This window comes from Petaurus breviceps, unplaced genomic scaffold (genome assembly GCF_028583685.1).
Source record: "Petaurus breviceps papuanus isolate PSGF00001 unplaced genomic scaffold, PetGlider_PUasm1.0 181, whole genome shotgun sequence".
In the NCBI taxonomy this organism is placed as follows: domain Eukaryota; kingdom Metazoa; phylum Chordata; class Mammalia; order Diprotodontia; family Petauridae; genus Petaurus; species Petaurus breviceps.
Genome location: NW_027185784.1, coordinates 6,037,720 through 6,049,593, shown reverse-complemented (window position 1 = coordinate 6,049,593; position 11,874 = coordinate 6,037,720). Strand labels below are relative to the sequence as shown.

Below are 11,874 nucleotides of genomic sequence, written 5' to 3'. Positions count from 1 at the left end.
AGTTCAAATCAGATGCTTAAGACATATGGGCTGCATGACCCTGGGCAAGTCACTTAACCCCAATTGTCTAGCAAATAATAATAATAATTCCTATTTTAGAATTCTTCTAAAAAGCCATGATTTCATTAGAGTGGATAATTCACCACTACCCATCATTCTGGTGCCAAGTCTCTGAATTTAGTGATCATGGTCCTTGAATGACAGACAGGTTTTTTCAGGACTCATATTCATCTTTTAAATGTTTTCTTGTAGCTCTTTTTCATTTCCTAATGATTCTATCCCTCACACACAATAGGAGCCTTCACTGTAAGAAATACAGTTAAGCATTTTTTTTGAATCAGCTCACTGAAAATGTATACCTCATTCTGAATGTATAGTTTATCACTTTTCCATCAAGAGGCAGGAATCATGAATTATTGTCAGTCCTCTAAAGTTCTATTCATTCTCCTGAAACCTTCCCAGCTTGAAAGGATCTGCCAGAGCTGTTCCTCAATTGAACCTTCAATAATCATAATTCTTTATTTTTATTTCACACTTTAAGGTTTGCAAAATACTTTATACACATTATCTTCTTTGATCTTCACAAGGATGTAAGGTAGATGTCATTATTATCATCTCCATTTTACAAATGAGGAAACATGGGGTCAGAGAGATTGTGACTTGTACAAGGTCATAAGCTAATACGTATCCAAGATGGTTTTTGAAGTGGGTCCTCCTAAGTCTTTTTTTTGACAATTTTTGGGGGGATGAGGCAATTGGAGCTAAGTGACTTGCCCAGGGTCACAGAGCTAGTAAGTGTCTGAGGTCACATTGAACTCAGGTCCTCCTGACTCCAGGGCCAGTACTCTATCCACTGTACCACCTAGCTGCCTCCCAATCTTTCTGAGTCTAAATACAACACTCTACATACTACCTCTTGCTTCCTCTCTCTAATGCAATTTCCATACCATGATGAAACCTCAAGGTAGGTGACTCCTTTGTACAACTGAAATTGTGCAACTCTCTGTAAGTGAAAGAAAATAATGTTTAGAAGGGAGACATTTATAATCAACCGATTAATAGGACACCATATCTTTGAGTTAATCAGTAATCTAGAAAGTAATATAAACAGAACTGCTTGATTCCAGTAACAGACAAGTAGATATTGTACACACTAGCTTGCATTATGATTTTTTCTTAGAATATCCCATGGAAATTCCCAAGTAAGTCAACACAGAAGCCAAATACAACCTCCATGAAATAGAAGAAAGTGAAAAACTTTCCTTTTGATAGATATTCCAATGGAGTTCTCTTGGTAGATGCATTTATAGATTTTTTTTCCTTAAGTATTTTACAGCATCCAAGTAATTGCAGCAACTTGGCAACAATCTACTGTTAAAATTAACAGCTTTAACCATATGTCTAAGGCTGAAAACACTGTTTGTCAGTGCTATGTTGGCTCATTTTTACTGCAATTTGTTGTGAAATGGGACAATTTGAACAATTACGCTTAGCTGAAAACAACCTTCATCAGAGCTAAACAGAATTGCATGTACTATTTAGAGCTTTTATAAAATGGTGCTTTCCATCCAAAAGGAACCCTTGATTTCACAGTGTTTGTTTACTGCCATGCAATTAATTCATTCCTTTTATCTCAAGAAGGTAGTAACTTTAGTAAAAATATATCAGGTTCCTCAATATTTCATCTAAAATGTTGATGTTGTTCCCTATGATCAGTTTAGTTGGATCAGATAAAAACTGAATTCACATGAAGAGATGAAAAAATGTTGAGTGGAGCCAAAACCTTGCTCAAAAGAAATCTAGTTTATTTGAACTAACAAGGGGAGAAAGTGTAGATTAAACCAAATCGTGCATAATCCACCAAACTGGATGTGTTATGATTCATAATGTAATTGTTATTATATAGTTCATCTTATTTCTCACATTATCAGAGGCTAGAACTTCTTAAGTGGACAAACCCTTAGGGAAAGTTAACCAGCTACCTCAACAAGAACGATTAGGGAGGCAGAGTAATTAGTTATACCTGTGGGCATCATTCTCCCTCGACATTCACCTCATCATTGGCTGATTCTCTCTTGGTGTTACCCTGCCTGAATCCCTGAGACACTTGCCTTCATAGCCACAGAGATAAAATCCAACCCAAGGAAATGCAAACATTAAAGAACTCTACAGATCTCTTTTCTGAGAGATACCACAGCAAGGCACAGAGAACAGATGCAACTGGAAAGTCATGTAGGGCCAGAGATTTAGAAGAGGAAGAGATCTTATAGGTCATCTAGTACAGCCCTCTCATTTTATAGTTGAGCACACTAAAGGCCAAAGAGGTTAAGAGATTCAATCAAGTCATACTAAGAAGAAATAGCAAGTCCTAGGCTCTCCACATCTAAGATACCCTCCAAATATGTACATATGTGTGTGTTTTATTTATATCTCTATACGTCTGTATACACATACATACATATATATGTATATATAATCTTAATTGCTAAGTCTTTTACCCTGAGGCTACATGTTTTAGAGGGGGGAAGGGAAGGCAATTGGGGTTAAGTGACTTGCCCAAGGTCACACAGCTAGTAAGTATGTCAAGTGTCTGAGGTCAGAGTTGAACTCAGGTCCTCCTGACTCCAGGGTCAGTGCTCTCTTCACTGTGCCACCTAGCTGCCCCAGTGAGCTTTCTTTCTGACTATACCAATAGTTAACTTTTTCTTGGCAATTAATTACAACCTATTTCTTCTCCTAATATTCCCATACTTTCTGAAGGTTGGTAAAGTTTTACTGGATAGCATTTTGCTGCTTCCTATACCCTCATAGGTATTGGGTCTATTTCTCTCATTAATGCTGAAACACCTAAAATCACTGATTTGCCCTTAGCCACTCAATTATATTCTGTTCATTGTACCTACCTTATTTATATTAGAACTCATTGTAGTCCAACTCATCATTGTATAGACTTGGCTAGGTCTTCAGTCTTACTTTAACTTTTTATTTCCTTTATAAAGAATATCTTTATAAAGTTACATCTTTATATGGTTCACTTGCATGTAGTTTTCAAAAATTATTTGCTCAGTCATTTTCCAGTTGTGTCTGACTCTTCATGATCCCATTTGGGGTTTTGGTTTGCCATTTCCTTCTCCAGCTCATTTTTACAGATGAGGAAACTGAGGCAAACAGGGTTGTGACTCACCCAGGGTGAAACCGATAGCAAGTGTCTGAGGCTAGATTTGAACTCAGGAAGATGTCTCCCTGACTTCAGGCCTAGCACTCTAGCCAATTTGCCACCTAACTGCCCTTCAAAAATCATAATCATATATAATAAAAGCTGCATATAGCAATTAGCCTGCAAGACAAATATTAGCCCAGTCTTCAGATAGAGAGAACATTTATTAAACATATACTGTGTGCCAGGCACTATACTAAGCACTGAAAATACAAATACAAGCCAAAAAGAGACAATCCCTGCCCTCAAGTATTTTATATTCTAATGAAGGAAGACAACATATAAAGGGGAGCTGAAAAATGGGGAGAAGAGAATGTGCTTACTCGAGGCAAGATGGGAAATTCTAGAGTCAGAAGTGGACCCAGGAGAGAAGTGAAATTGGAGGAGGGCCTGGGAACTTCCTTAATAAGCAGTCTCAGGCCAAAATGGGTCTCCAGTCATAGAGACATCTCCAGGATGAGAAAACTGCTAGTACGGAAGTAGAAAAGTCTAGAGTCCGGAGCTTTGCATCCGTTGTCTTGTACTCATTGTCTTCACTTAAGGTCCTCATGATGGTACACACACACACACACACACACACACACACACACACACACACACATATTTATATTATACTTGATAAGTTTCTTCATTGCTGGCATTGTGTCACAAAATATCTGGCCATGTGGTTTGTTACAGACTTCCAAGGCCCTGCTCCTGCTGCTGCTCTCTTGAAAGAGTTTAGCTTCAACCTAAGTCCCAATGCAGCGCATGAAAAGTCTTCCTCCAGCAAGCCCTGCACCTGGAAAGAAATTGGACACATTGAATTACATAGCTCTGCAAGCTGTTTGTCCCTATTCCTTTTGCATTTTTTTTTACTGCTCTAAAATATTCTCTAGTTAGGTCCAGATGGTAGATTTTAAATAAGACTCTTCTCCTGACATCTCTGTGTCTCTGAATATTTGTATCTGTTAGGAAAATATGCCTTGGCTTTGCATCTGTGCCAGCAGTAGAGCCTGCTGCTTGTTTGCTTGTGTTTGTAATATGGGAATCCATAACTTTTTTTCTCTGCATTTCCTTCCCTGTGCTTCCTATACATAGTCACAGCTTGATAATTCTGTGTAGTCTCTTTTCATTTAGTTATGTATGTGATTTTTCAGATTGTATTATACAGGTATATCAGTTGTTGTTCAGGCATTTTTCAGTTGTGACTGACTTGTTATGACCCCATTGGGGTTTTCTTGGCAAAGATACTAGAGTGGTTTGCTATTTCCTTCTTCAGCTCATTTTACAGATTAGTAAAAGTAAGGCAAACAGGGTTAAGTGACTTACCCAACGTCACAGTAAGTGTCTGAGGCCAGATTTGAACTCAGGAAAATGAATCTTCCTGGCTCCAGGTCCAGTACTCTATCCACCATGTCACCTATCTGAGATGCATATCATGTAAATTTAATTACTCATTTCAGAGACAGTTTTTAGTTTGATGTCCTTCAGGGATAGGGAACCTGCGTCCATGAAGCCACATGTGACCCTCTAGGTCCTCAAGTGCAGCCCTTTAACTGAATCCAAACCCCACATAACATAACTAGTAAATAAAAGGATTTGTTCTATAAAACTTGGACTCAGTCAAAAGGGCACACCCAAGGATCTAGAATGCCACAGGTTCCCCACCCAGTATGCTATACCCAGGTAAGGCAGCTTCTCAATTCCTACTATAAGGAATATTATTAAATAGATAGGAACAGAGAATTAATATTGTATCATACAGGAATTATCAACACATTATATGTGTATTAAGAACAACATGCTTTAAATGTTTGGGTTTGTTTGCTTTTGGAGAGATCAGACCTGTGATTTTTATTGATAAGAGGAATTCCCAGGATCATACAGCTAAAAAGTATCTGAGGTAGGATCTAAACTCAGGTCTTCCTGACTCCAGGCCTGTCTCTCTATCAATTTTGTAATTGCCTTCAATATGGGAAGAAAAAAAGAGCACTCAACGATAATAAGAGCACTGGGCTTGGAGTCAAAAGGCCTGGTTTAAAATCCAGGCTCTGACACTTAATGTCCCTGTGTCTCAGTTTCCTAATCTGGAAAATTAAGATATTAATCCCTGCCCTGGATACCTAAGAGGGTGGGTGGGCGCCCCAAATGAGATGGAGTATGTTATCCCAGCTACTAATCCTTAAGGTACTGGATAAATTAAAATTAGCAGTAAAAGCCTCAAAAAAAAAATTTTCAGTTGTCAGTGGTATCCTGGTTTTGACATTCCTTATGAACATATGATAGCATACTGTTCCTCATAGGACACTAAATTGACTTCCTTAAGCCTATACAATAACATGCTGTCATCGTATTAATTATTCAGCAATGGAGTGTAATATCTGAGTTGTTGCCGGTGGTATTCTCCTTGAGTCACCAGCCTCAGAGCTATCTCACCTCTTCACGGGTTCATATAGGGTTAGCCTACAAAAAAGCTACACTATCACCTTTGTCTGGTAGAGGACCATCAGTCAAAAAAAGCTTAGACTGCCCCCTCCTTTCGCCCCTCCCTGCCACAACCTCAAGGTGTGAGGTTTCAAGTATCAATGCTAAGTGGTTTAAACCCACAATGACTGAATTCATACTCTAAGAAGATGATATTTACTCAAAATAAGAAAATATCAAATCTATAGTTATGGAGTTCCCATACTACATCTGGACTTTCTACTACACACACATACACATACACACACACACACACACACACAGACAAAGATCATTTGACATAGCAAAAATTGAATGAAAAAATATTTAGCACTTATACGTGGTACCACCTTCCTCCAACCAGCTCCTAAAAATCTATTTTTACTTTCCTCCCAGTTCTTTGGAAGAACTGAGAAGAAATTCCTGATTCTTGATATTCACAGGTCATGTAAAGGTAATAAGGAAAGATGTGTCTGTGTGGGACCTTTGTTGTAGATCATGGATCTAAGGGAAATCTGGTGGAGGCTAGTAGGGGAAAACTCTTCCCAACTTTACTGATCAAACCACAGGAGTCTCAGTAACTACCAGTTTGGTGAATCAGGGTCCTCTCAGCTCCTTATGCTCTGCTCTCTGCTTCTGCTCCAAGATATGATCTCTTCTGCAGGCTGGTCTCTAATATCCTTGGTCCAATGGAAGCAAATTTCCTATGCACCAATTTTCATATGAGAAACTAAAAGATTGAATCAAAAAGTCAGATACCACTCACATGATGGTAGTTACCAATATATTACCAAATTCCCTACAAGGCAAGTAGGAAGTTTGAATCTCCAGAACAGTGGAAGGAAAAAGGAAAACCACAAATCCTGGATCTCATACCCTCTATCTTATTATACAATTTTCTTCCTATTGCAAGAGTGCACTCCCTGGGACTGATGGAGAGGAGAAAATGGCTCCACCAACCTTCCTCCCCTTAATCATCATCATCATCATCACCTGTGCCCCAAGGAAAAATTATAACAATTCAAATAGATAAAATGTCAGCATGTAAGGATATTTGATTGTATCTTAAGACAGAGAATCTTAGTATTTAAGATGTCTTTAAAAAAGACTTGAAAGATCATGAATTATTTTCAACAAAGTGGATACAAAGACATCAGCTTGGCAATCAGCTAAGAAGCTGAGTAGTCAAACCCAGCAGTAAAGTAAACCAAGTCCATCTCTTTAGAAGATAGCTCTACTTGATTGTTTAAAATGCATCTGCCATCATGGATGCCAGTTTCCCCAATGAGAGCCAAAGTTGGAGTAAGCAAATATACTGAGTAAATAGATTTGTTTTCATCTACCATCTCCCATTTTGGCATCCACCCTCACATAACATAGGCAGGGAATGAAGGCCCACCCTATCTGTCCTTATTTATGTCCTTATTGTGCCCTCAGCCCTCACTCTTCACTTTCTTGCCTAGGGCTTGTTGTTTCCGTGTTCTCTCTGCCCTCATTAAAACTTTCCTGGCCCATATCTGATCCCTTCTGGCCTGAAGTGGCAACTAAGTAATCTGATCAATTAATCATTGCAGTGTGCTAAGGGAGAGGACTACAGAGCTGTTCCCAGGTAACATGTGGAAATTTTAACCATTACCCAGTAGAGATGAGGTTTCACCTTTATTGTTTAACCCATTAGGGACTCCTGGAGTAAGAATTTTGAAACAAGTAGTAAAAAAGGGTTATATTACAGCAGATCATTGAGGGATTGGAGAGAGGGAGAAGAATCTGATTGAAGAATGGAAAGGAAACCATTCTGAATATAGTAACTGCTACCAACTCCATCTACAGACAGGACCAATATTGTTGATAGCTTCCTATTTTATAACTACCTGAACTGAGACTTACGGCCTAAGTCTTCTGTAAAAGTTAGCTGACCAAGGTGGGGGGGGGAGGGGAGGGAGGGAGGAGGAGGAGAGAGAGAGAGAGAGAGAGAGAGAGAGAGAGAGAGAGATCCAATACTGTTGATGCAAAGGAAGGGCAGAATGTCAGCGGGCATTGTAAAGTTGCCTTTGGCACTTGTACAGAAAGCCATTGTACCAGCCAGGTGACCATATGCCTACTGGGTGGGAGAGAAGCTTTCTAGGCACAAAGCCAGTACTTCAGCCTACTCCTCTCTAATTTGGATTAATAATTCATCACATTATTTTAAAGGGTTACATTCTATACCTAGTGAGTTGAATGATAAAGAATAATTTATCCGAAGTAGCACAGACAAAACTTTTCCTCTGTTAAAATACAAGACAAATCTCCCTTTATCACCCTAGTGTTAGGATTCATCCATTTTCTCAACAAGCATCTAATGTCTATATAGGAGGTACTATGGAGATAAAAACAAGTATACAATGGGGGGTCCTTGACCTTGAGGAGCATGAAGTCTGACTGGGGGCAGCTCAAGAACAATTCCAATAGGGTGTATTACAAACAAGGGTGTAATGGTGTAATACAGACTAAATACTTGAGTTTTAAGAGGACATATCAGAGTCAGGGTGGTTTTATGCTGGAGAGGGTTCAAGGAGGAGGAAAACCTTAAAATAACTACGAAGAGATTTCCAGAGACTTTCAGTTTTTTTAGTGACAAATTCCTTTATAGGAGAAATTCTTAACCTTTTTTGTTTCATAGACCCCCCCCCGTCTTTGGAAACTGGTGAAGCCTATGGACCCTTTCTCAGAATAAGACTTTTAAATGCATTTAATAAAATACAATACATAATATTAAAAAGAAAATCAATTATATTAAAGTACAGTTATCAAATTTTTAAAGAAACCAATTCGTAGGAATTTTGAAATTTATCCCCTGCAATCTATTCTGAGCCCCAGATTAAGAATCCCTGCTTTATAGATAACTGGATCATGGAAATGAATAAATGAGGATATTTACAAGACTCACCAGATTGTCCTAATTCAGGTGACACTTCTTCCAGAAGGCCTTTCTTTACACATATCCCCTTACTCACAATGTTAGCATATTTAGCAAAATACCTCTTTTGCTCCCCATAAGATCATTTTCTGGTGAACCTGCCCTATATACTTTGTAGCTCACCTCCCTCTACTAGATGGGAAATTCCTTGAGGCCTTGGATTATGGTTTTTATCCTTATGTTAACAGCCCCAACCAACTGCCTTTTTCATAGGAAGCACTCAATAAATGTTTGTTGATTTCAGTTGGGTTGAGTGTTTATAGAAAGGACTCTGATGAGTGTTTAGGGTGGAATGCCATGTGATAAAGTGGGAAGAGTGATGATCTTGGCATCACCTTGCTGAGTTAAATCCTGCCTCTGCCAAGTTATTTCCTCTGTGACCTTGGGAAAGTCACTAAATCTCTCTGGCCTCAAGTTTACTCATCTATTTTAAAAAGCGTTGGCTTTGATGATTCTAAAGTCCTTCCCCACTCTATATCCAGGGTCCTATGAATACCGTCAGTTGCCAGGACATCACCTATTATCTTCACAAGGGCTTTCTTCACCTTGTAGTTTCAATAAAAAATTGCTACAGATATTATCAGCAGACAGACTGCTTCTGCAACTAGATGCACCATTCCATTGCTCTTATACAAATTCATATAATTAAAATCCATTTGTGCAGATATAAAAGCATTTGCATTTTTAAAAGACAATGACAAGGATAGGAGTAGTATTTTTATTTCTGAGGCATTGTTTGAACCTTTAAATTGAGATACATGAAAAACCTGAGAGATTGAGTTTCTAAGTAATTTATAATCAGTTTATTAGATAGACTAGCTAATAATTAATAAATTGATTGTCAGCCGTTTCTCTCAATAACCAAAGACAAAACCACGGAGAGGCTGAAAGTCTTAATATACTTTTTAGAAAAGGGGATGCAAGGCTAGGTGGTGCAGTGAATAGAGCACCAGCCCTGGAGTCAGGAGGACCTAAGTTCAAATCGACCTCAGACACTTAACACAAAAACTAGCCATGTGACCTTGGGAAAGTCACCTAACCCCAATTGCCCTGCTCTCCCCCTTCCAAAAAGCAAAACAAACAAAACAAAGAAAAGGGGATGCCCCTGACAAGTGAAATTCAATTCTGATTGGTGGACATTGAATGAAGACATGGGCTAGAAGTCTTCAGTTCCCCCTGCTGAGAACTTGACTTGATCATGAGACTTAGCCACCTCCAGCAATCTAGAAAGAGGAATCCATTTCCATCCAGAGCACTCTGGTTGGTTTTCTCCTTCAGGAACTGGATCATCCTAAATTCTAATGGAGAGGTACAATGATAGGGCTGTTTTCCTTAGGGCAAAAACTCACCCAGACTGGATTCTATCCTGGTGGACTGGGATCTGGCCCAAGATTGAAGAACATGTTCCCCTGAGGGTTAGGGGTGATCTTATCAATAAGCTAGGTCTTTCAGAGACTGAATGACCTTCTACAAGGACTGGGCCCTAACTAATGATATAGAAAAAGAAAAGGCCTGGACCCCAATTTAATAATTGGTTATTAATATAATAGAAAAATAATTTCTCTCAAAATCAGGCATATATGACTTTTGCAGAATTCTTTCATTCTACCTTAAAGTTTTTTTTTAAACCTTTAATCAAATCTATTGGTCCTCTTGCAAAATTCCCTACCCTTAAAAAAATTTAAAGCTTTAGAACACAAATATACAAATTTTTAATTGTCAGCAAAAAAATTAATAGATACGATTTCTTATGCTTACAAGAGGTGATCATTATTTCTACTCTCAACTATTCCCTAAAACTTTGCAATTGACTTTGAAATCAGGTAACTTAAGACCACAAAGTGTCACTTAATTGGCCTCTCTGAAACATTTTCAATTTTCCTTCAAATCCCTTCACTTATTAGTATAAATTGAATGTGGTTACTAATATTTTAACTAAATCTGTCTTTTCTGAATTTGCTGCCTTTATCTACATGCTTGGTCTCTTTTTTTGCATTCTGACTCCCTCTTTTAAAAATTAAACACTGAAGGGCTGGCTAGGTGGTACAGTGAATAGAGCACCAGCCCTGGAGTCAGGAAGACCCGGATTCAAATCCAACCTCAGACACTTAACACTTACTAGCCTTGTGATCTCAGGCAAGTCACCTAACCCCAACTGCCCTGCCTTCCCCTCTGAATAAATAAATAAATACATAAATAAATAAAAAATAAATAAATGAATGAATGAATGAATAAATGAATGAATGAATAGATAGATAGATAAATAAATGAATGAATGAATAAATAAATAAATAAATAAATGAATGAATGAATGAATGAATAAACAAACATTGACTATTGACTCAGCTTCTTTTAATCTTCTTCTCTGTCTAGGCTTCCTTTTCTAAAGGAATATCTCATTCTTCCCTAACTCACACTTATGAGAGGCTTTAATATGTTTTCCTCAAAACAACCTGTAGGGTCAGTATAGGTCATCCCTATTTAACAAATGAGGAAACTGAGACTCAAGGAGATAAAAAATACCTTCCTTAAGTATGTGTTCACCCAGTAGAGTGTAAGATGTTTGAGGGCAAAGGCTGTTCTTTGTATGTTCCATGCCTAGCAGAATGCCTTCTATGAAAAAGACACTCAATAAATAAAAATTGGGTTGAATCCTACTCTAAAAATACAAATTTAGTTCTTAGTGCCTTCAGCAGTCAGGTGGTACAGCAGACAGAAGACTGAACCTGGTGTCAGGAAGTTTAGTTCAGTCATTTTGTTCAATGGTGTCCAACTTTTCCTGACTCCATTTGGGTTTTTCTTGGCAAAGACACTGCAGTGTTTTCCATGTCCTACTCCAGCTCATTTTACAGATGAGGAAAATGAAGCAAACAGGGTTAAGTGACTTACCCAGGGTCACACAGCTAGTAAGTGTCTGAGGCCAGATTTGAACTCATGAGGATGAGTCTTCCTTATTGATACTCCATCAAATGCACCCCCTTGCTTACTGTAGCACCAATGCAATATTTACAGCACCCATGATCACATTAAAGACTGTGACTATAAGTATCATATGACATTTGATCACAAAATATAACAGACTCTCCAGATAGAGGATAGAACTGAAGCATTTATTTAGACACCAGAAAACCAAATCCCAAAACCAGTAAGCCAATTCCATCATAGTCCCAAAGATATTCAGAAGCCATAAAAACACTGAGAGTCACAGCATCCTCCAGCCTTCCCACAAACCAATACAAGATCAATATTTACT

The 11,874-nt window shown here is 38.3% G+C and overlaps 1 long non-coding RNA gene across 2 annotated transcripts in view; it reads right to left on the bottom strand.

Moving 5' to 3' along the window:
* Positions 1 to 3,173: 3,173 nt before the first annotated feature.
* LOC138160554 (uncharacterized) overlaps positions 3,174 to 11,874 on the bottom strand; it is an 86,693-nt gene continuing 77,992 nt past the window's right edge. The window contains exons 3-5 of one of the 2 annotated variants that reach the window (XR_011168167.1): positions 6,248 to 6,392; positions 4,529 to 4,623; positions 3,174 to 3,998 (exon numbers count right to left, since the gene is read on the bottom strand). This is a non-coding gene — a long non-coding RNA (uncharacterized lncRNA). The remainder of the gene's footprint in view (positions 3,999 to 4,528; positions 4,624 to 6,247; positions 6,393 to 11,874) is intronic. The other variant, XR_011168168.1, reaches the window with a different exon arrangement.